The 25,127-nt window shown below is 50.1% G+C and overlaps 1 pseudogene; it reads left to right on the top strand.

Moving 5' to 3' along the window:
- The window catches only part of LOC148479154 (uncharacterized), a 40,326-nt pseudogene extending 21,592 nt beyond the window's left edge, over positions 1 to 18,734 (top strand).
- The last annotated feature ends 6,393 nt before the right edge of the window (positions 18,735 to 25,127 follow it).

Raw genomic sequence — 25,127 nt, forward strand, 5'->3', positions numbered from 1 at the left:
TGTATATGATGTGCGGCAGGTAGGGGGAGGTGTAAATTATGTGGGACAGGTATGTGGAGGTGTAAATGATGTGGGGAAGGTATGTGTGGAGGTGGCCAGTGGGGTGTAAGTGACGTGGACAGGTAAAAAACTTCAAATACTTTGTTAGAGGCCACTGACCACCTTGTAATACTGTTCTGCTATATTATTTGGCACTTTTGGACAGTTCAGGCTGATTTCATAATTTTTTCAAGCACTTTCCCCAGGTCACACATTGTAGAATTAATTAGCAAAATTGCCGCAATAACCAGGAATAGTCATTTACAATCGAATTGCGAGAAGTGTGGGAGCGCGCTTCATGAAAATTAGTTGCGATGTGTGCAATATTAAATTTGCACATTCGCGGCTCCCAAACGCCTGCTGAATTGATTTGCCCCCGAGAGAATGTGATGAATGCAGCTCACGCCCTGTCCTGTGGAACCTGCAGTCTAATATCACACACATTAACAGCTTCTAATTAGGCTAGAAACCCCTTTAAACACAGGACATCATGCAAACTCCACACAGAATGGACCATGGTCGATTACATAGCAGCAGCATAGATTGACCACTGCACCACCTACCGCAAGAGTAGCACATGGGCATATTTATCAAAGGGCAAAAATCACAAAGGAGCTCTTTTGTGTTTCACCCAATATACTGGTAATGTACAAGTATCGCAGCGGCACGTGATAAATCAGCCCCAAATCCCTCTCCCTAAAAAGTTCAATGTTCTCACAGCAGAATCCTCTCATTCGTACAGAATATTGTCCTTTTGCTCTCCTGTTCTTTAAATTAAGGCCAGTCAATCTGCCCCTCCACCCCCCCCATTCCCAGTTGCTAAACTTTAATGACTGGATGTCTCTCTCCATCTTCTAAGTTCTAACACATGAGTAATGTCTTTTAATAATGCTATAGTAGTACAGTACTGAGTACACCCAGACAGGAGCCCGAGCCTGACAGGCAGAGACGCTTATGTTGCAGTGACCTGCGGCCTCAGACACAACCTTAATTGTCCTCTTCAATCCTCTCTGTGGGCCTGATTCAGCAAGGAACGCACGCAATCGGTCGATCAATTCGCACTGCGCATACGTATGCATCACAGTGTGCGTGAGCGAGTCAGACGCTGCGGTCAGAACTGTGTACGCGGAGGCAACGCAGACGAATGAGTGATTGACAGGAAGTGATGTTTGTAGGTGTGACAGGGGGGGTGCGTTTCAACGCCGTTGCATGGGCGTGCATTAGTTAGCCAATGTGATACCAGACGCAGCCTGAGGACACATAGGGCCTGATTCAGAGACGGTTGCAAGTGCTGAGCGCTCACAACCAGGTCGATGGTGGCCCACAGCGCATGCGCACGACCCGGCTAGTGACGGGCACTCCGTTGCTCCGGGTCCCGCACCAAAGGGGGCGAGCTGTCGATGTTGAGTGACAGCTCGCCCCGTTTGGTGGGCGGGCCGTGGGGCTGGCTGCCCAAACGGAGGCGTTCCCATGAGAACGCCTGCCATTTGGGGGCGGCCCCACTGAAATCACAAGTGATGTCAGTGGAGAGATTCCGGCTCTGTTAGAGCCGAAAGATCTCTGGGGCTTGCGATGGGCGAGACCCTAACCACAAGGGTCTCGTCGCAAGTCCGATGGTCTTGACCATCGCGACCATCATCCTGGCCGCTCGCAATAGCTGTGGGTGGTCACCCACAGCTATGCGAGCGGCCAAGAGGCCACGCCAAAAAAAAAAAAAAGCCCGGCCCTGATTCAGAGCGAGCGGCTCTGAATCAGGCACATAGCGTGCACAGAAGTTAGCAATTCCTGAGTGAGGTCTGACCTGCCTTAACTGTGCGTATGGGTTCGAAGTTACCGATGGTTTCGCTATGTTGTCCTAGTATACGGATGTAAGGGGAAGTGGGCGTCCTTATGTCAGGCTGCGTGCGCAATGCGAATACACACATTTTAATAGCACTGCTGATATTAGCAACGCAGTTGCGTGCATATAAGGAGAATAGCGATCCTTGCTGAATCAGGCTTTCTGCATTTGGCGTGTCACTTCCTGCGACTGCGATCTTTTAGGAGAGAAATATGGCTTTGCCGTCTCAGTTACCACGGCGATTCTGCGGGCCCGTAGGCTGCGACAATCAAATGTCCTGCAACCGATGCTGCGTCATTGTACACAGATGCTGCGCCATTTTACGCAGCAGCGCCATTGGCGTCCATCTCAGGCCCATAGTTATCTCCTGTATGAAAAGTCATAAAAGATCCCAACTTTCACTGCAATGGAATATTTTTCTTTTTTTTTTTTCTGTTTAAAGGGCAGAGCTGACCCTAACCGATTCGGTGAGACCTAGGCAAGAATTTAACTGGTGCCCCTTAATAGGCTGGCTTCTGCTGTACCCACCGTGCGCCCCCCCCCCCCCCCCCCAGACGCACCCTGTGAAAGTAATGAAGTAGTTAAAAAAAGATAATGGAATTTTTTACAGTCGGGTGAAAATGTAAAAGAAGATTCTGGACTACGAAGCTCCCGGGAGTAGAATAGGAAAGACGGAGCCGCCCGTCCCCCTGGCAGATCCTTCCTGCTGGGCACATCGAGGTATGAATTAAATATTCCGGAGACAACGTTTCCCTAGGGGGTGACTGCAGTAACACAGCTCTATAGATCCCTAGAGAGGTCTGTAAGTTATCAGTCCGTACAATACAGACAAAGGCGTGACCGGCAAACAATCGGCGCTGAGGTTTCTGTTGATCCTAGATTGTTTTGGGGTTTTTTTTTGCATTTATTATTATTATTATCATTAATTTATATGGCGCCACAAGTGCAGCTGATTGCTGGAGCCAGACCCTATTTACTGGGTCCCTCGTTACCTATTAGACTGTAAGCTCTCACAAACAAGGGGCGGGAAGCAGCAAGGTTAGAAATGCGGTCAGACCCCGAAAATGCGTGTTTGACCGCATTTCTCAAATGCAGCAAGCGCCGGAATGCGATGCCATGCACTCCGAGGCCTGGTTGCAGTGGGTAACGCCATCTTCCTGATGCCGATACCCTATAGAAGCCGATGTGCTTCTTTCCGCAGAGTGCTCTAAGACGGGTCCAATCGGATCCCTCCCAGGACCCCCTGCAGCACGCTCCTCCTTCTGCGCATGTGCAGGACACCGGAAGGGCTTCTGGGCCATAGACCCGGAATTCCCTCCATGGCAAAGGGACGCTCTTACTGAGAAAGCGGTCCTCTGTGGTGATCGTCATGCATACCGGCGTTACTAATGCCGGCATACATGAGAGGACCGGTGGGATGCGTCACATCCCGCCTACGATGCGTCATGCATCCCGCCCAAGGCGTTAACTATTTTTCATGTTACATTCCTGTTTTGCAGTCAGGGGGCTGATCACGTTGTACTGAAAGGGGGGGGAAATAAAGGGCACATAGATACCTCCCAGCCGCCCCGATATAGGCAGGTTTGTCCCTATTGGCGGGAACTGTTACTCCATGCTGCAGAATGAGGGCTTCTGCAGACATTTGGGAGATACTGTATATTGTTGGAAGTAGCGCGGCCCTGCGCTGCCTCCCTCCAGCATCTTACAGGTAGGACTGAGCCAGCGGTCACTAGGAGCTGCCTGAGCTCAATCAGATAAGCCCGATATCTGACATGCCATACTGCGTACACGCAGCGTCTCCGAGTGTCACTCTTTACGCCCTGGAATTCCATGAGGGCGGATGGGCCCAGGAGATTCTCACAGTATAGAAACACCCAGAGTCACATAGCTGGGCCGCAAGTATATTATACCACCATCGTTATAGTACAGGGCATCACCGCTACCATCACACAGTATTGGTCACTAATGCCCAGCGCACTACAAGGCCCAGCAACACCCCGAACTCCAGGCTGAATAATGTACACAATGTGCATACCGCTGCCTATGTATATAATGTGCATACCGCTACCTATGTATATAATGTGCATACCGCTGCCTATGTATATAATGTGCATACCCCTGCCTATGTATATGATGTGCATACCCCTGCCTATGTATATGATGTGCATACCCCTGCCTATGTATATGATGTGCATACCCCTGCCTATGTATATGATGTGCATACCCCTGCCTATGTATATAATGTGCATACCGCTGCCTATGTATATGATGTGCATACCCCTGCCTATGTATATAATGTGCATACCGCTGCCTATGTATATAATGTGCACTGCATACCCCTGCCTAAGTATATGATGTGCATACCCCTGCCTATGTATATGATGTGCATACCCCTGCCTATGTATATGATGTGCATACCCCTGCCTATGTATACGATGTGCATACCGCTGCCTATGTATACGATGTGCATACCGCTGCCTATGTATACGATGTGCATACCGCTGCCTATGTATACGATGTGCATACCGCTGCCTATGTATACGATGTGCATACCCCTGCCTATGTATACGATGTGCATACCCCTGCCTATGTATATGATGTGCATACCGCTGCCTATGTATATAATGTGCATACCGCTGCCTATGTATATAATGTGCATACCGCTGCCTATGTATATAATGTGCATACTCGCTGCCTATGTATATAATGTGCATAGCGCTGCCTATGTATATAATGTGTATAGCCTTGCCTATGTATATAATGTGTATACCCCTGCCTATGTATAAAATGTGCATACCCCTGCCTATATATATAATGTGTATATGTGCATACCGCTGCCTATGTATATAATGTGCATACCCCTGCCTATATATATAATGTGTATATGTGCATACCGCTGCCTATGTATATAATGTGCATACCCCTGCCTATATATATAATGTGTATATGTGCATACCGCTGCCTATGTATATAATGTGCATATTCGCTGCCTATGTATATAATGTGTATAGCGCTGCCTATGTATATAATTTGTATAGCCTTGCCTATGTATATAATGTGTATACCCCTGCCTATGTATATAATGTGCATACCCCTGCCTATATATATAATGTGTATATGTGCATACCCCTGCCTATGTATACAATGTGCATCCCGCTGCCTATGTATACGATGTGCATACCCCTGCCTATGTATACGATGTGCATACCGCTGTTACACCTGTGATATCCCTGTGCCACTTGCCACTTGTTGTTCTACCTGATCCATTAAGTTAAAGAGCTGGGTAAGCTGTACAGCGCGTGGACTAATCACCACCAGCACCAACACCTGCGTCACATACTTACCACCACATGCATCTCTGATCAAGCACATTATACCCTGGTTTAAGGACTACTGATCCCAGCACAACCCGTTTTCGCATTAGAGTGACAGTATACTCTAATATCATCAAGTCATACACATCCTGCCGTCACCCAGATACCCTGCTAATACTGTATATATCATCAGGTCACACACATCCTGCTGTCACCCATATACCCTGCTAATACTGTATATAGCATCAGGTCACACACATCCTGCCGTCACCCAGATACCCTGCTAATACTGTATATATCATCAGGTCATACACATCCTGCTGTCACCCATATACCCTGCTAATGCTGTATATATCATCAGGTCACACACATCCTGCTGTCACCCATATACCCTGCTAATACTGTATATATCATCAGGTCACACACATCCTGCTGTCACCCAGATACCCTGCTAATACTGTATATATCATCAGGTCACACACATCCTGCTGTCACCCAGATACCCTGCTAATACTGTATATATCATCAGGTCACACACATCCTGCTGTCACCCAGATACCCTGCTAATACTGTATATATCATCAGGTCATACACATCCTGCCGTCACCCAGATACCCTGCTAATACTGTATATATCATCAGGTCATACACATCCTGCCGTCACCCATATACCCTGCTAATGCTGTATATATCATCAGGTCACACACATCCTGCCGTCACCCAGATACCCTGCTAATACTGTATATATCATCAGGTCACACACATCCTGCTGTCACCCAGATACCCTGCTAATACTGTATATATCATCAGGTCATACACATCCTGCCGTCACCCATATACCCTGCTAATGCTGTATATATCATCAGGTCACACACATCCTGCTGTCACCCAGATACCCTGCTAATACTGTATATATCATCAGGTCATACACATCCCGCTGTCACCCATATACCCTGCTAATACTGTATATATCATCAGGTCACACACATCCTACTGTCACCCATATACCCTGCTAATACTGTATATATCATCAGATCATACACATCCCGCTGTCACCCATATACCCTGCTAATACTGTATATATCATCAGGTCATCATACACATCCCGCTGTCACCCAGATACCCTGCTAATACTGTATATATCATCAGGTCACACACATCCTGCTGTCACCCAGATACCCTGCTAATACTGTATATATCATCAGGTCATACACATCCTGCCGTCACCCAGATACCCTGCTAATACTGTATATATCATCAGGTCACACACATCCTGCCGTCACCCAGATACCCTGCTAATACTGTATATATCATCAGGTCATATGTGCCGTCACCCAGATACCCTGCTAATACTGTATATATCATCAGGTCATACACATCCTGCCGTCACCCAGATACCCTGCTAATGCTGTATATATCATCAGGTCATACACATCCTGCCGTCACCCATATACCCTGCTAATGCTGTATATATCATCAGGTCACACACATCCTGCTGTCACCCAGATACCCTGCTAATACTGTATATATCATCAGGTCACACACATCCCGCTGTCACCCATATACCCTGCTAATACTGTATATATCATCAGGTCACACACATCCTGCTGTCACCCATATACCCTGCTAATACTGTATATATCATCAGGTCATACACATCCTGCCGTCACCCAGATACCCTGCTAATACTGTATATATCATCAGGTCATACACATCCTGCCGTCACCCAGATACCCTGCTAATACTGTATATATCATCAGGTCATACACATCCCGCTGTCACCCATATACCCTGCTAATACTGTATATATCATCAGGTCATCATACACATCCCGCTGTCACCCAGATACCCTGCTAATACTGTATATATCATCAGGTCACACACATCCTGCTGTCACCCAGATACCTTGCTAATACTGTATATATCATCAGGTCACACACATCCTGCCGTCACCCAGATACCCTGCTAATACTGTATATATCATCAGGTCACACACATCCTGCCGTCACCCAGATACCCTGCTAATGCTGTATATATCATCAGGTCACACACATCCTGCCGTCACCCAGATACCCTGCTAATGCTGTATATATCATCAGGTCATACACATCCTGCCGTCACCCAGATACCCTGCTAATACTGTATATATCATCAGGTCACACACATCCTGCCGTCACCCAGATACCCTGCTAATACTGTATATATCATCAGGTCACACACATCCTGCCGTCACCCAGATACCCTGCTAATACTGTATATATCATCAGGTCATCATACACATCCTGCCGTCACCCAGATACCCTGCTAATACTGTATATATCATCAGGTCACACACATCCTGCTGTCACCCAGATACCCTGCTAATACTGTATATATCATCAGGTCATCATACACATCCTGCCGTCACCCAGATACCCTGCTAATACTGTATATATCATCAGGTCATCATACGCATCCTGCCGTCACCCAGATACCCTGCTAATACTGTATATATCATCAGGTCATACACATCCTGCTGTCACCCATATACCCTGCTAATACTGTATATATCATCAGGTCACACACATCCTGCTGTCACCCAGATACCCTGCTAATACTGTATATATCATCAGGTCACACACATCCTGCTGTCACCCAGATACCCTGCTAATACTGTATATATCATCAGGTCATCATACACATCCTGCCGTCACCCAGATACCCTGCTAATACTGTATATATCATCAGGTCATCATACGCATCCTGCCGTCACCCAGATACCCTGCTAATACTGTATATATCATCAGGTCATACACATCCTGCTGTCACCCATATACCCTGCTAATACTGTATATATCATCAGGTCACACACATCCTGCCGTCACCCAGATACCCTGCTAATACTGTATATATCATCAGGTCACACACATCCTGCCGTCACCCATATACCCTGCTAATACTGTATATATCATCAGGTCACACACATCCTGCCGTCACCCATATACCCTGCTAATACTGTATATATCATCAGGTCACACACATCCTGCCGTCACCCATATACCCTGCTAATACTGTATATATCATCAGGTCACACACATCCTGCCGTCACCCATATACCCTGCTAATACTGTATATATCATCAGGTCACACACATCCTGCCGTCACCCAGATACCCTGCTAATACTGTATATATCATCAGGTCACACACATCCTGCCGTCACCCAGATACCCTGCTAATACTGTATATATCATCAGGTCACACACATCCTGCCGTCACCCAGATACCCTGCTAATACTGTATATATCATCAGGTCACACACATCCTGCCGTCACCCAGATACCCTGCTAATACTGTATATATCATCAGGTCACACACATCCTGCCGTCACCCAGATACCCTGCTAATACTGTATATATCATCAGGTCATCATACACATCCTGCTGTCACCCAGATACCCTGCTAATACTGTATATATCATCAGGTCATCATACACATCCTGCTGTCACCCAGATACCCTGCTAATACTGTATATATCATCAGGTCCTACACATCCTGCCGTCACCCATATACCCTGCTAATGCTGTATATATCATCAGGTCATACACATCCTGCCGTCACCCAGATACCCTGCTAATACTGTATATATCATCAGGTCACACACATCCTGCTGTCACCCATATACCCTGCTAATACTGTATATATCATCAGGTCACACACATCCTGCCGTCACCCATATACCCTGCTAATACTGTATATATCATCAGGTCACACACATCCTGCTGTCACCAGATACCCTGCTAATACTGTATATATCATCAGGTCACACACATCCTGCCGTCACCCAGATACTCTGCTAATACTGTATATATCATCAGGTCACACACATCCTGCTGTCACCCAGCTACCCTGCTAATACTGTATATATCATCAGGTCACACACATCCTGCCGTCACCCAGATACTCTGCTAATACTGTATATATCATCAGGTCACACACATCCTGCCGTCACCCAGATACCCTGCTAATACTGTATATATCATCAGGTCACACACATCCTGCTGTCACCCAGATACCCTGCTAATACTGTATATATCATCAGGTCACACACATCCTGCTGTCACCCAGATACCCTGCTAATACTGTATATATCATCAGGTCACACACATCCTGCTGTCACCCATATACCCTGCTAATACTGTATATATCATCAGGTCATACACATCCTGCCGTCACCCAGATACCCTGCTAATACTGTATATATCATCAGGTCATCATACACATCCTGCCGTCACCCAGATACCCTGCTAATACTGTATATATCATCAGGTCACACACATCCTGCCGTCACCCAGATACCCTGCTAATACTGTATATATCATCAGGTCACACACATCCTGCCGTCACCCAGATACCCTGCTAATACTGTATATATCATCAGGTCACACACATCCTGCCGTCACCCAGATACCCTGCTAATACTGTATATATCATCAGGTCACACACATCCTGCCGTCACCCATATACCCTGCTAATGCTGTATATATCATCAGGTCATACACATCCTGCCGTCACCCAGATACCCTGCTAATACTGTATATATCATCAGGTCACACACATCCTGCCGTCACCCAGATACCCTGCTAATACTGTATATATCATCAGGTCACACACATCCTGCCGTCACCCAGATACCCTGCTAATACTGTATATATCATCAGGTCCTACACATCCCGCTGTCACCCAGATACCCTGCTAATACTGTATATATCATCAGGTCCTACACATCCTGCCGTCACCCAGATACTCTGCTAATACTGTATATATCATCAGGTCACACACATCCTGCCGTCACCCAGATACCCTGCTAATACTGTATATATCATCAGGTCACACACATCCTGCCGTCACCCAGATACCCTGCTAATACTGTATATATCATCAGGTCACACACATCCTGCTGTCACCAGATACCCTGCTAATACTGTATATATCATCAGGTCCTACACATCCCGCTGTCACCAGATACCCTGCTAATGCTGTATATATCATCAGGTCACACACATCCCGCTGTCACCCATATACCCTGCTAATACTGTATATATCATCAGGTCACACACATCCTGCTGTCACCCATATACCCTGCTAATACTGTATATATCATCAGGTCACACACATCCTGCTGACACCCATATACCGTGCTAATACTGTATATATCATCAGGTCACACACATCCTGCTGTCACCCATATACCCTGCTAATGCTGTATATATCATCTTTGCCTATTTGCGTCTCCTCTCCATGAGATCCTTGGTGAGGAGACGCAGCTCTGACCACTGTAAGGGACGGGACCGGACTCTCCCATCATTAGGCTCCGCCCCATCCCATAAAAATGGGACTACAAGCAATGTGATTTGCCGCCTTTAGCCCCACCCCCTCACTATGGACCCGCGATTCCCGGCAATTATCTCCCCATCCTGCCCACGTCACTAGGATTTAGGAGATCCAGCCACTGTTCCATCTCTATTCTGCGTTGTAGACTTCGGCTACTCTGCACTGCGCTAATTTATGCCTTCAATTCACTAATCCAGCCCCTTCCTACCCCGACTGTGGCTCAAAAGGGATTAGTCAAATCTTGCACCAGTAGCTGGATCCACTTCTAGCTGTAAATCAGCGTTTGTCTAACTCCACGCTGCACAGTGCTGCTATATATACTGTGTATGTGCTGTGATAGAGCTTTCCTTGTGCCCCTGGCTGGTAGCACAGTACCTGGGAAATGGGATCCGCTCTTACAAAAAGATGTCTTATATTACAGAACGTTCCCGTTTCCTGCTGTACCATAGGGACCCCCAGAGCAGCTCAGCATTAAACTAACAATCACGATCCAGCGCTGGTTGATGTTACACATCTCTGCTGATACTGTCCCTGAGCAGCCCAGGAATTAATTACACTGAGCGTCACGACAAGTCAGTCAGTGCGGACACCTGCGCGGTGGAAATAGCCGCAGCTCCAGAATCCTCTATGACCAGATCAGCAGTGTAATCGAGTCTGAGTGACAGAGAGCACAACCAATCACCTAGGGGGTGGTACTGAGTCAGCCGCACATGCGATCGTTTTTCTGTATGTCCGTGGCGTTCCACTTAGTATCAGGTGCGAGCGCCCGCCAAAGTATGCAAAAAATCAGTGCGGAAGCCTATCCCGCCCACTGGGTATGCGTCTGCAGACACAGCCGTCATCATCAGTTGTCTTCACACCCATGGGGCCATATTCAATTTGAGGTCGAAAAGTCAGAGTGTTCGCCGTTTTTTGCACGGATAAAGTATCGGGCGCTTGTCCGCTTATCCCCGTATTCAATTAGGACCTAGCGAAAACGGGACTCGGCGGAAAGGTAAGCATCGAAAAGTCCTGTCAGTTTTTGGGGAAATCCTGACATGGGGGATCACTATGGGTACCCCTGATTTGGCCTGCTGAAGGTAAATCGGGTTTTTAAATAGCCGCGGCACGTGCATAAATGCACATGTGATGAAGAATAGCACTTTTTTGGGGGGGGTAAAATAATTTGTCCCATCATATTTGGGATACATGAAAATGGGTACAAGCATATTTTGAAGTCCCTAAAGTTATTTTTTTAAATTCTTCAAAAATGTACCACCCGCATTCTAGAAAACACCTGCCGCATACAATGAATCAATTTCGCTAGTTTAAAACTTTGTTCTCCAATATTAATTTTTTTTGTTCCCAAAATGAAAGTACATTTTTTTTGGGGTGTCCTGAGGATTTTTATTGACACCGATTACTTTTAGGGAACATTAAAAAGGCTGCAGGCTATTTATTTTTATTCTGCACCCCAAAACCCCAATTCTGCACTTTTTTTTCGCCACTGTATTACATGGAGAGAACTTATCCCCGTTTTTTTTACAAAGACTTATCGCACCAGCGAAAAGGCTTTGAAATTGAATATGGGGATAATTGAAACTAGAGAAAGTAACGTCATTGGCTATAAATTATCGCCAATAACCGACTTTTTGCCCCATATTGCATATGGCCCTTGGTTGGTGCAAAAGATCCATTAGAAACCAGACGTCTTATCTCTGTACGAACGCTACGATCATGCGGGGAAGATGGATCACCCGCCCACCACGCTTCCATGACACTCCCACAAAATGGGGCGTTTCCTTGCGATTGCATGGTCGCCGCCCAGAAACACCCATTTCACATAAAGGGGGAGATGTACTAAGCTCTGGAAACAGATAAAGTGTAGAGTGATGAACTGCCAGCCACTCAGCTCCTAACTGTCATGTTACAGACTGTGGCCCTGATTCAGAGCAGGACGCTCTGACAGAGCGCTCGCTCTGAATCAGGGCCGGCCTTCTTGTTTTTTAGAGCAGCCTCCTGGCCGCTCGCATAGCTGTGGGTGACCACCCACAGCTATAGCGAGCGGCCAGGAAGATGGTCGCGATGGTCAAGACCATCGCGACCATCGGGCTTGCGACGAGACCCTTGTGATAGCTCTCGTTGCCGCAAGCCCCAGAGAGATTTCGGTTCTCACAGAGCCAAAATCTCTCCCACTGACATCACTTGTGATGTCAGTGGGGCCGTCCCCAAACGGAGGCATTCACATGGGAACGCCTCAGTTTGGGCAGCCACTCCCCCGGCCTGCCCACCAAAGGGGGCGTGCTGTCACTCAACATCGACAGCACGCCCCCTTTGGTATGAGACCCGGAGCGACGGTTTGGCCATCGCTATCCGGGTCTCGCACATGCGTACTGGGCCACCATCGACCCGCTAGCGAGCGCATAGCGCTCGTGAGCGGGTCTGAATCAGTCCTGTGTTTGAAAAATGACAGGAGCTGATTGGCTGGTAGTTTATAACTCTCCAGTTTATTACTTTACAGAGCTTAGTACATCTGCCCCAAAGTGTGGACCATCAGCAGACAGGTCCATCCATTTGTAATAGCGATCATTAATTAATGGGGGCCTATAAGTCCGATCCGCGCACTCACCGATTTCTTTTGCGCACGCACATTGCTCTGAAATCCGCTTTCCCACTTGCATCCAACTCCGAATCACCCACCTAGTGTCTGCTTAATTAGGTAAATACGGAAACTCTGGCCTGACATGTTACCTAAGGTCGTGAGACAAATGTCTACAATGGCGCAATCATTGTAATACGGACGGCGGTTTCCTGCGTTAGTTTGCCTGATGCAGACAATATCTCTGATATCTCCAGCGTTTGCATTTGTTAGATTGCGGATGGAACGTACCTTAGTAAATAGGCCCCAGGCACCATTACAGCTCGGTCAGAGGATGATTTGCTCATGTCATTAATGTGAAGAGATCGCCAATAATCTGATCAGGAAATTGAAACATTGGGATCACTGATCCCGGCACCGTCTCACCTTAGCCGAGGGATTTGCTCTGTAGACGCTCTGCTGCGTATTTGTCTGTTTCATACTTACAGCGCAATGATCCGCTCCGTGCAGATCACATTGTGTCTGCTCTGACACATTAGCAGAGCATTCCACATCTACTATAACACACTAGCAGAGCATTGCGCTTCTACTACAACACACTAGCAGAGCATTGCGCTTCTACTACAACACACTAGCAGAGCATTGCACTGGCGACTCCACGTAGCAGGATGAGTTATAGGATCTCGTGTAGTTGGCGCACTGGTGACTCCATGTAGAAGGATGTGTTATAGGATCTCGTGTAGTTGGTGCACTGGTGACTCCATGTAGCAGGATGAATTATAGGATCTCGTGTAGTTGGCGCACTGGTGACTCCATGTAGCAGGATGCGTTATAGGATCTCGTGTAGTTGGTGCACTGGTGACTCCATGTAGCAGGATGAATTATAGGATCTTGTGTAGTTGGCGCACTGGTGACTCCATGTAGCAGGATGCGTTATAGGATCTTGTGTAGTTGGTGCACTGGTGACTCCGTGTAGCAGGATGCGTTATAGGATCTCGTGTAGTTGGTGCACTGGTGACTCCATGTAGCAGGATGCGTTATAGGATCTCGTGTAGTCGGTGCACTGGTGACTCCATGTAGCAGGATGAGTTATAAGATCTCGTGTAGTTGGCGCACTGGTAACTCCATGTAGCAGGATGCATTATAGGATCTCGTGTAGTTGGTGCACTGGTGACTCCATGTAGCAGGATGCGTTATAGGATCTCGTGTAGTTGGTGCACTGGTGACTCCATGTAGCAGGATGAATTATAGGATCTCATGTAGTTGGCGCACTGGTGACTCCATGTAGCAGGATGCGTTATAGGATCTTGTGTAGTTGGTGCACTGGTGACTCCGTGTAGCAGGATGCGTTATAGGATCTCGTGTAGTTGGTGCACTGGTGACTCCATGTAGCAGGATGCGTTATAGGATCTCGTGTAGTCGGTGCACTGGTGACTCCATGTAGCAGGATGAGTTATAAGATCTCGTGTAGTTGGCGCACTGGTGACTCCATGTAGCAGGATGCATTATAGGATCTCGTGTAGTTGGCGCACTGGTGACCCCATGTAGCAGGATGCGTTGTAGGATCTCGTGTAGTTGGTGCACTGGTGACTCCATGTAGCAGGATGAATTATAGGATCTCATGTAGTTGGCGCACTGGTGACTCCATGTAGCAGGATGCGTTATAGGATCTCGTGTAGTTGGTGCACTGGTGACTCCATGTAGCAGGATGCATTATAGGATCTTGTGTAGTTGGTGCACTGGTGACTCCTTGTAGCAGGATGAATTATAGGATCTTGTGTAGTTGGTGCACTGGTGACTCCATGTAGCAGGATGAATTATAGGATCTTGTGTAGTTGGTGCACTGGTGACTCCTTGTAGTAGGATGCGTTATAAGATCTCGTGTAGTTGGTGCACTGGTGACTCCATGTAGCAGGATGCGTTATAGGATCTCGTGTAGTTGGTGCACTGGTGACTCCATGTAGCAGGATGCGTTATAGGATCTCGTGTAGTCGGTGCACTGGTGACTCCATGTAGCAGGATGCATTATAGGATCTCATGTAGTTGGTGCACTGGTGACTCCTTGTAGTAGGATGCGTTATAAGATCTCGTGTAGTTGGTGCACTGGTGACTCCATGTAGCAGGATGTGTTATAGGATCTTGTGTAGTTGGTGCACTGGTGACTCCGTGTAGCAGGATGCGTTATAGGATCTCGTGTAGTTGGTGCACTGGTGACTCCATGTAGCAGGATGCGTTATAGGATCTCGTGTAGTCGGTGCACTGGTGACTCCATGTAGCAGGATGAGTTATAAGATCTCGTGTAGTTGGCGCACTGGTGACTCCATGTAGCAGGATGCATTATAGGATCTCGTGTAGTTGGCGCACTGGTGACCCCATGTAGCAGGATGCGTTGTAGGATCTCGTGTAGTTGGTGCACTGGTGACTCCATGTAGCAGGATGAATTATAGGATCTCATGTAGTTGGCGCACTGGTGACTCCATGTAGCAGGATGCGTTATAGGATCTCGTGTAGTTGGTGCACTGGTGACTCCATGTAGCAGGATGCATTATAGGATCTTGTGTAGTTGGTGCACTGGTGACTCCTTGTAGCAGGATGAATTATAGGATCTTGTGTAGTTGGTGCACTGGTGACTCCATGTAGCAGGATGAATTATAGGATCTTGTGTAGTTGGTGCACTGGTGACTCCTTGTAGTAGGATGCGTTATAAGATCTCGTGTAGTTGGTGCACTGGTGACTCCATGTAGCAGGATGCGTTATAGGATCTCGTGTAGTTGGTGCACTGGTGACTCCATGTAGCAGGATGCGTTATAGGATCTCGTGTAGTCGGTGCACTGGTGACTCCATGTAGCAGGATGCATTATAGGATCTCATGTAGTTGGTGCACTGGTGACTCCTTGTAGTAGGATGCGTTATAAGATCTCGTGTAGTTGGTGCACTGGTGACTCCATGTAGCAGGATGTGTTATAGGATCTTGTGTAGTTGGCGCACTGGTGACTCCATGTAGCAGGATGAGTTATAGGATCTCGTGTAGTTAGTGCACTGGTGACTCCATGTAGCAGGATGTGTTATAGGATCTCGTGTAGTTGGTGCACTGGTGACTCCATGTAGCAGGATGAATTATAGGATCTCGTGTAGTTGGCGCACTGGTGACTCCATGTAGCAGGATGCGTTATAGGATCTTGTGTAGTTGGTGCACTGGTGACTCCGTGTAGCAGGATGCGTTATAGAATCTCGTGTAGTTGGTGCACTGGTGACTCCATGTAGCAGGATGCGTTATAGGATCTCGTGTAGTCGGTGCACTGGTGACTCCATGTAGCAGGATGAGTTATAGGATCTCATGTAGTTGGTGCACTGGTGACTCCATGTAGCAGGATGTGTTATAGGATCTCGTGTAGTTGGTACACTGGTAACTCCGTGTAGCAGGATGTGTTATAGGATCTCGTGTAGTGGGTGCACTGGTGACTCCATGTAGCAGGATGTGTTATAGGATCTCTTGTAGTTGGTGCACTGGTGACTCCATGTAGCAGGATGTGTTATAGGATCTCATGTAGTTGCGCACTGGTGACTCCATGTAGCAGGATGCGTTATAGGTTCTCGTGTAGTTGATGCACTGGTGACTCCATGTAGCAGGATGCGTTATAGGATCTCGTGTAGTTGGCGCACTGGTGACTCCATGCAGCAGAATGCGTTATAGGACCTTGTTTAGTTGGCGCACTGGTGACTCCATGTAGCAGGTTGTGTTATAGGATCTCGTGTAGTTGGCGCACTGGTGACTCCATGTAGCAGATGCGTTATAGGATCTTGTGTAGTTGGCGCACTGGTGACTCCATGTAGCAGGATTAATTATACGATCTCGTTTAGTTGGTGCACTGGTGACTCCATGTAGCAGGATTAATTATACGATCTCGTTTAGTTGGCGCACTGGTGACTCCATGTAGCAGGAAGAATTATAGGAACATTCATTAGATTTTTCATCACTCTCCAACAATTAAACTCTTCTTGTACATCTCAGCTTTCAGAGCCTGATTTCCCGGCAGTCTCATTTGTATTGTTTAATTTCGTCTATCTAATCTCTTAATATAATTGCCGAGCGGAGAATGAAAAGGCCTCAGTGCATGCTGGGTCATCCTTCATCCTACTGGTAATTTATCTCTCGTAGTGTTATTAATGTCGCTCCTATAAGAGGCCCTGCCTGGGGTACCCGTTTCCTCCAGGATAAAATGTTAAATTCTGTCTGCTGTCTGCAAAGACTTTAACACTGCAATACCCAATAACTGATAGTCTGAGCGCACTCAACTGTGCCTGATCTGCCAGGGACAAATGCCTATCACTCTCCCTTATTACCACTTCTGCCTCCATGACGTCCTTTGTGCTGGGCCTATACTACAGACTGCAGTACCTGGTGCTATTCAGTTATTGTCGACCTCTGCTGCTGTATACCATTGCAAGCTGCCTATGCTACTCACAGTGATTGTCCACCTCTGCTGTTTAAACCAGTCCTGCTCTGTACCTACCCTGTAGGTGATTTCAGCATTTATAGTATTTTTTGCCTGTATACTGGCTTGTTTTGCTACTCTAGCCAATTAACCGGCGATCATCAGAGTATTGTATAAGTTCCTACTGTCCGTTTTAAGACCTGGTGGCATCTTAAGTACCAGTGAGTGTACTCCTAAAGGAACAATTGACGGCTGTTATAGACAGAAGACCTCTGTAGCGTGGCTTTAGGGGTGTTTCATAACAACCTTGCCTTTGTGTCCTAGCATATAAATTATAGGTGACCAGTCCACATGTACTGTATGTGGCCTGTGCCTCCTGAGTGCCTTTGCCCTCTCCTCTATACTGTTATACATGTCTGGCTGTGGGTAATGCTGTGATATTACCGGGTGACTATAAGGGGTGTCTGTGATGTCACAATGAGGCGTGATGTGATGTGTAAGTATGGGGAAGTAGTAGTAATGTGAGGAGACTGTAGGTGTGAGTTATGCCAGAAGTCACTGGAAGTAACATCACTGATGCTGGTGGGAGGGGTCAGAGTTCAGACCAACTGTTATTACATGCCAACGTGATTATATCATATTTATCACTGTTCAGCTTTTTATATATATTTATATAGACCGAGGGAGATTGATTGATTTACCTTAGTGATTATAAAAAAATACTATTCAAAACTAATAATCCTGGATCCTCTTAGAAGTTGGAGAAGTTATTGGCGTGTTTGCGTGTCCAATGATCAGGAACACAGACATCCTGCAGAGGCTCTATTCATACCTTCCCAAGCATTACCTTTCCATGTGATAGTTAATGCGTCCTCTTAAACCTGTGGCTATTATACATTATTGTTTTCTTGTGCTGGTAAATGTTTCTGCTGTTGGCTGGGTGATGGAGGGACTGGCGTTCTATCGTTGTGGGATTTGTGGTGTATCTTTGGGTTGGGCTATTTGCCTGTATCATTGTGTATACTCACTGAGGTGAGACGGCTCTGGCCTGTTTGCAATGTTTAAACTTCCTTCTGTCCAGCCAACAAAACCGCGGTGCACGGCTGGTCCTCAGGAAAACAATACCTGCCGCCGCCCGGGGGAAAGATACGTTTTGAATGAAGTTATTCTTTAATGTTATTTTGTCATTAATCTTTATCGGTGTGTGAAAATGAAAGCGGAGGAATGACACGGGGCACATCACCGCAAGGCTCCGTGACTTACCATCAATAGTAATGACATACATGTATTCTATCTGCAACGGTCCAGGTACTTTTACAATACAGTAAGTTAATAACCTGATATTAAATATTTAGAGACTACGGTCAGGAGCTTAAGAAAAGATCTAAACGAAGAAAACAAAAAAATATTGGTAAGACGGTTAAACAATGTGCCGGAGCCTGGGTCCTAGGTAATGTGGTCGTATCACACGGGGAGCAAGAACATGCAGGGGCTTTATCCAATAAACAATTCAACCTGGATAGCAAACACATAACTAATAATAATGGAGGGTTCCTTACTCTATAAGAAGTAAAACATAGATAAGTCTATATTGCTTCTTTTTTTACTAGGGTTCACATAGTTTAGGAATTCCTCCAATACTACTATATATGTATTCCAAATGGGGGCTCTGTACTGAACAGTCACACTCTCTATACTGAGCAGTCACACCCCCTGTACTGTGCAGTCGCCCCCTCTGCCCCTCTGTACTGTGCAGTCGCCCCCTCTGCCCCTCTCTACTGTGCAGTCGCCCCCTCTGCCCCTCTCTACTGTGCAGTCGCCCCCTCTGCCCCTCTGTACTGTGCAGTCGCCCCCTCTTCCCCTCTGTACTGAGCAGTCATACTGTCAGCCCCTCTGTACTGAGCAGTCACACCCTCTGCCCCTCTGTACTGACCAGTCACACCCTCTATACTGAGAGATCACACCCCCTGTACTGAGCAGTCGCACCCTCTGCCCCTCTGTACCGAGCAGTCGTACCCTCTGCCCCTCTGTACTGCGCAGTCGCACCCTCTGCCCCACTGTACTGCGCAGTCGCACCCTCTGCCCCTCTGTACTGAGCAGTCGCACCCTGTGCCCCTCTGTACTGAGCAGTCGCACCCTGTGCCCCTCTGTAGTGGGCAGTCGCACCCTCTGCCCCTCTGTAGTGAGCAGTCGCACCCTCTGCCCCTCTGTACTGAGCAGTCACACCCCCTGCGCCTCTGTACTGAGCAGTCACACCCTCTGCCCCTCTGTACTGAGCAGTCACACCCTCTGCCCCTCTGTACTGAGCAGTCACACCCTCTGCCCCTCTGTACTGAGCAGTCGCACCCCCTGCGCCTCTGTACTGAGCAGTCACACCCTCTGCCCCTCTGTACTGAGCAGTCACACCCTCTGCGCCTCTGTACTGAGCAGTCACACCCTCTGCGCCTTTATACTGAGCAGTCACACCCTCTGCCCCTCTGTACTGAGCACACCCTCTGCCCCTCTGTACTGAGCACACCCTCTGCCCCTCTGTACTGCGCAGTCACACCCTCTGCCCCTCTGTACTGAGCAGTCACACCCTCTGCCCCTCTGTACTGAGCAGTCACACCCTCTGCCCCTCTGTACTGAGCACACCCTCTGCCCCTCTGTACTGCGCAGTCGCACCCTCTGCCCCTCTGTACTGAGCAGTCGCACCCTCTAAACCTCTGTACTGAGAACACTCTCTGCCCCTCTGTACTGAGCAGTCACACCCTCTGCCCCTCCGTACTGAGCTGTCACACCCTCTGCGCCTCCGTACTGAGCAGTCGCACCCTCTGCGCCTCCGTACTGAGCAGTCGCACCCTCTGCCCCTCTGTACTGAGCAGTCGCACCCTCTGCCCCTCTGTACTGAGCAGTCGCACCCTCTGCCCCTCTGTACTGAGCAGTCGCACCCTCTGCCCCTCTGTAGTGAGCAGTCGCACCCTGTGCCCCTCTGTAGTGAGCAGTCGCACCCTCTGCCCCTCTGTAGTGAGCAGTCGCACCCTCTGTACTGAGCAGCCGCACCCTCTGCCCCTCTGTACTGAGCAGCCGCACCCTCTGCCCCTCTGTACTTAGCAGCCGCACCCTCTGCCCCTCTGTACTGAGCAGTCGCACCCTCTGCCCCTCTGTAGTGAGCAGTCGCACTCTGTGCCCCTCTGTAGTGAGCAGTCACACCCTGTGCCCCTCTGTAGTGAGCAGTCGCACCCTGTGCCCCTCTGTAGTGAGCAGTCGCACCCTCTGCCCCTCTGTAGTGAGCAGTCGCACCCTCTGCCCCTCTGTAGTGAGCAGTCGCACCCTCTGCCCCTCTGTACTGAGCAGTTGCACCCTCTGCCCCTCTGTACTGAGCAATCGCACCCTCTGCCCCTCTGTACTGAGCAGTCGCACTGAGCAGTCGCACCCTCTGCCCCTCTGTACTGAGCAGTTGCACCCTCTGCCCCTCTGTACTGAGCAGTCGCACCCTGTGCCCCTCTGTACTGAGCAGTCGCACCCTGTGCCCCTCTGTACTGAGCAGTCGCACCCTGTGCCCCTCTGTACTGAGCAGTCACATCCTCTGTACTGTACAGTCGCACCCTGTGCCCCTCTGTACTGGGCAGTTGCACCCTGTGCCCCTCTGTACTGCGCAGTCACACCCTCTGCACCTCTGTACTGAGCAGTCACATCCTCTGTACTGCGCAGTCACACCCTCTGCACCTCTGTACTGCGCAGTCACACCCTCTGCACCTCTGTACTGAGCAGTCACATCCTCTGCACTGCGCAGTCACACTCTCTGCACCTCTGTACTGCGCAGTCACACCCTCTGCACCTCTGAACTGAACAGTCACATCCTCTGTACTGAGCAGTCACACCCTCTGCACCTCTGTACTGCACAGTCACACCCTCTGCCCCTCTGTAGTGAGCCGTCGCACCCTGTGCCCCTCTGTAGTGAGCAGTCGCACCCTGTGCCCCTCTGTACTGAGCAGTCGCATCCTCTGCCCCTCTGTACTGAGCAGTCGCACCCTCTGCCCCTCTGTACTGAGCAGTCGCACCCTCTGCCCTCTGTACTGAGCAGTCGCACACTCTGTACTGAGCAGTCGCAAACTCTGCACCTCTGTACTGAGCAGTCACACCCTCTGCCCCTCTGTACTGAGCAGTCACACCCTCTGCCCCTCTGTACTGAGCAGTCGCACCCTCTGCGCCTCTATACTGAGTAGTCACACCCTCTGCGCCTCTGTACTGAGCCGTCACACCCTCTGCCCCTCTGTACTGAGCAGTCGCACCCTCTGCCCCTCTGTACTGAGCAGTCGCACCCTCTGGCCTTCTGTACTGAGCAGTCGCACTCTCTGCCCTCTGTACTGAGCAGTCGCAGACTCTCTACTGAGCAGTCGCAAACTCTGCACCACTGAACTGAGCAGTCACACCCTCTGCACCTCTGTACTGAGAACACTCTCTGTCCCTCTGTGCTGAGCAGCCGCACCCTCTGCGCCTCTATACTGAGCAGTCGCACCCTCTGCCCCTCTGCACTGAGCAGTCGCACCCTCTGCCCCTCTGCACTGAGCAGTCGCACCCTCTGCCCCTCTGTACTGAGCAGTCGCACCCTCTGCCCCTCTGTAGTGAGCAGTCGCACCCTCTGCCCCTCTGTAGTGAGCAGTCGCACCCTCTGCCCCTCTGTGCTGAGCAGTCGCACCCTCTGCCCCTCTGTACTGAGCAGTCGCACCCTCTGGCCCTCTGTACTGAGCAGTCGAACCCTCTGGCCCTCTTTACTGAGCAGTCGAACCCTCTGCCCCTCTGTACTGAGCAGTCGCACCCTGTGCCCCTCTGTACTGAGCAGTCGCACCCTGTGCCCCTCTGTAGTGAGCTGTCGCACCCTGTGCCCCTTTGTAGTGAGCAGTCGCACCCTGTGCCCCTCTGTAGTGAGCAGTCGCACCCTGTGCCCCTCTGTAGTGAGCAGTCGCACCCTGTGCCCCTCTGTAGTGAGCAGTCGCACCCTGTGCCCCTCTGTAGTGAGCAGTCGCACCCTGTGCCCCTCTGTAGTGGGCAGTCGCACCCTCTGCCCCTCTGTGCTGAGCAGTCGCACCCTCTGCCCCTCTGTGCTGAGCAGTCGAACCCTCTGCCCCTCTGTACTGAGCAGTCGCACCCTCTGCCCCTCTGTACTGAGCAGTCACATCCTCTGTACTGAGCAGTCGAACCCTCTGCCCCTCTGTACTGAGCAGTCGCACCCTCTGCCCCTCTGTACTGAGCAGTCACATCCTCTGTACTGAGCAGTCGCACCCTCTGCCCCTCTGTAGTGAGCAGTCGCACCCTCTGCCCCTCTGTAGTGAGCAGTCGTACCCTCTGCCCCTCTGTAGTGAGCAGTCGCACCCTCTGCCCCTCTGTACTGAGCAGTTGCACCCTCTGCCCCTCTGTACTGAGCAGTCGCACCCTCTGCCCCTCTGTACTGAGCAGTCGCACCCTCTGCACCTCTGTACTGAGAACACTCTCTGCCCCTCTGTACTGAGCAGTCACACCCTCTGCCCCTCTGTACTGAGCAGTCACACCCTCTGCCCCTCTGTACTGAGCAGTCGCACCCTGTGCCCCTCTGTACTGAGCAGTCGCACCCTCTGCCCCTCTGTACTGAGCAGTCGCACCCTCTGCCCCTCTGTAGTGAGCAGTCGCACCCTGTGCCCCTCTGTAGTGAGCAGTCGCACCCTCTGCCCCTCTGTACTGAGCAGTCGCACCCTCTGCCCCTCTGTACTGAGCAGTCGCACCGTCTGCCCCTCTGTACTGAGCAGTCGCACCCTCTGCCCCTCTGTACTGAGCAGTCGCACCCTCTGCCTCTCTCTACTGAGCAGTCGCACCCTGTGCCCCTCTGTACTGAGCAGTCGCACACTCTGCCCCTCTGTAGTGAGCAGTCGCACCCTCTGCCCCTCTGTAGTGAGCAGTCGCACCCTCTGCCCCTCTGTAGTGAGCAGTTGCACCCTCTGCCCCTCTGTAGTGAGCAGTCGCACCCTGTGCCCCTCTGTAGTGAGCAGTCGCACCCTCTGCCGCCCTGTACTGAGCAGTCGCACCTTCTGCCCCTCTGTAGTGGGCAGTCGCACCCTCTGCCCCTCTGTAGTGAGCAGTCGCACCCTCTGCCCCTCTGTACTGAGCAGTCGCACCCTCTGCCCCTCTGTACTGAGCAGTCGCACCCTCTGCCCCTCTGTACTGAGCAGTCGCACCCTGTGCCCCTCTGTACTGAGCAATCGCACACCCTCTGCCCCTCTGTACTGAGCAGTCGCACCCTCTGCACCTCTGTACTGAGAACACTCTCTGCCCCTCTGTACTGAGCAGTCACACCCTCTGCCCCTCTGTACTGAGCAGTCACACCCTCTGCCCCTCTGTACTGAGCAGTCGCACCCTCTGCCCCTCTGTACTGAGCAGTCGCACCCTCTGCCCCTCTGTACTGAGCAGTCGCACCCTCTGCCCCTCTGTACTGAGCAGTTGCATCCTCTGTACTGAGCAGTCGCACCCTGTGCTCCTCTGTACTGAGCACACCCTCTGCCCCTCTGTACTGCGCAGTCGCACCCTCTGCCCCTCTGTACTGCGCAGTCGCACCCTCTGCCCCTCTGTACTGAGCAGTCGCACCCTCTGCCCCTCTGTACTGAGCTGTCGCACCCTCTGCCCCTCTGTACTGAGCAGTCGCACCCTCTGCCCCTCTGTACTGAGCAGTCGCACCCTCTGCCCCTCTGTACTGAGCAGTCGCACCCTCTGCCCCTCTGTACTGAGCAGTCGCACCCTCTGCCCCTCTGTACTGAGCAGTCGCACCCTCTGCCCCTCTGTACTGAGCAGTCGCACCCTCTGCCCCTCTGTACTGAGCAGTCGCACCCTCTGCCCCTCTGTACTGAGCAGTCGCACCCTCTGCCCCTCTGTACTGAGCAGTCGCACCCTCTGCCCCTCTGTACTGAGCAGTCGCACCCTCTGCCCCTCTGTACTGAGCAGTCGCACCCTCTGCCCCTCTGTACTGAGCAGTCGCACCCTCTGTACTGAGCAGTCGCACCCTCTGTACTGAGCAGTCGCACCCTCTGTACTGAGCAGTCGCATCCTCTGTACTGAGCAGTCACACCCTGTGCCCCTCTGTAGTGAGCAGTCGCACCCTCTGCCCCTCTGTACTGAGCAGTCGCACCCTCTGCCCCTCTGTACTGAGCAGTCGCACCCTCTGCACCCACTGTACTGAGCAGTCGCACCCTCTGCACTGAGCAGTCGCACTCTCTGCCCATCTGTACTGAGCAGTCGCACCCTCTGCCCATCTGTACTGAGCAGTCGCACCCTCTGCACCTCTGTACTGAGCAGTCGCACCCTCTGCACCTCTGTACTGAGCAGTCGCACCCTCTGCCCCTCTGTACTGAGCAGTCGCACCCTCTGCCCCTCTGTACTGAGCAGTCCTACCCTCTGCCCCTCTGTACTGATCAATCGCACCCTCTGCCCCTCTGTACTGAGCAGTCACATCCTCTGTACTGAGCAGTCGCACCCTGTGCCCCTCTGTACTGAGCACACCCTCTGCCCCTCTGTACTGAGCAGTCGCACCCTCTGCCCATCTG

The sequence above is a fragment of the Taudactylus pleione genome, unplaced genomic scaffold (genome assembly GCF_031769625.1).
Source record: "Taudactylus pleione unplaced genomic scaffold, aTauple2 ptg000634l, whole genome shotgun sequence".
Classification (NCBI taxonomy): domain Eukaryota; kingdom Metazoa; phylum Chordata; class Amphibia; order Anura; family Myobatrachidae; genus Taudactylus; species Taudactylus pleione.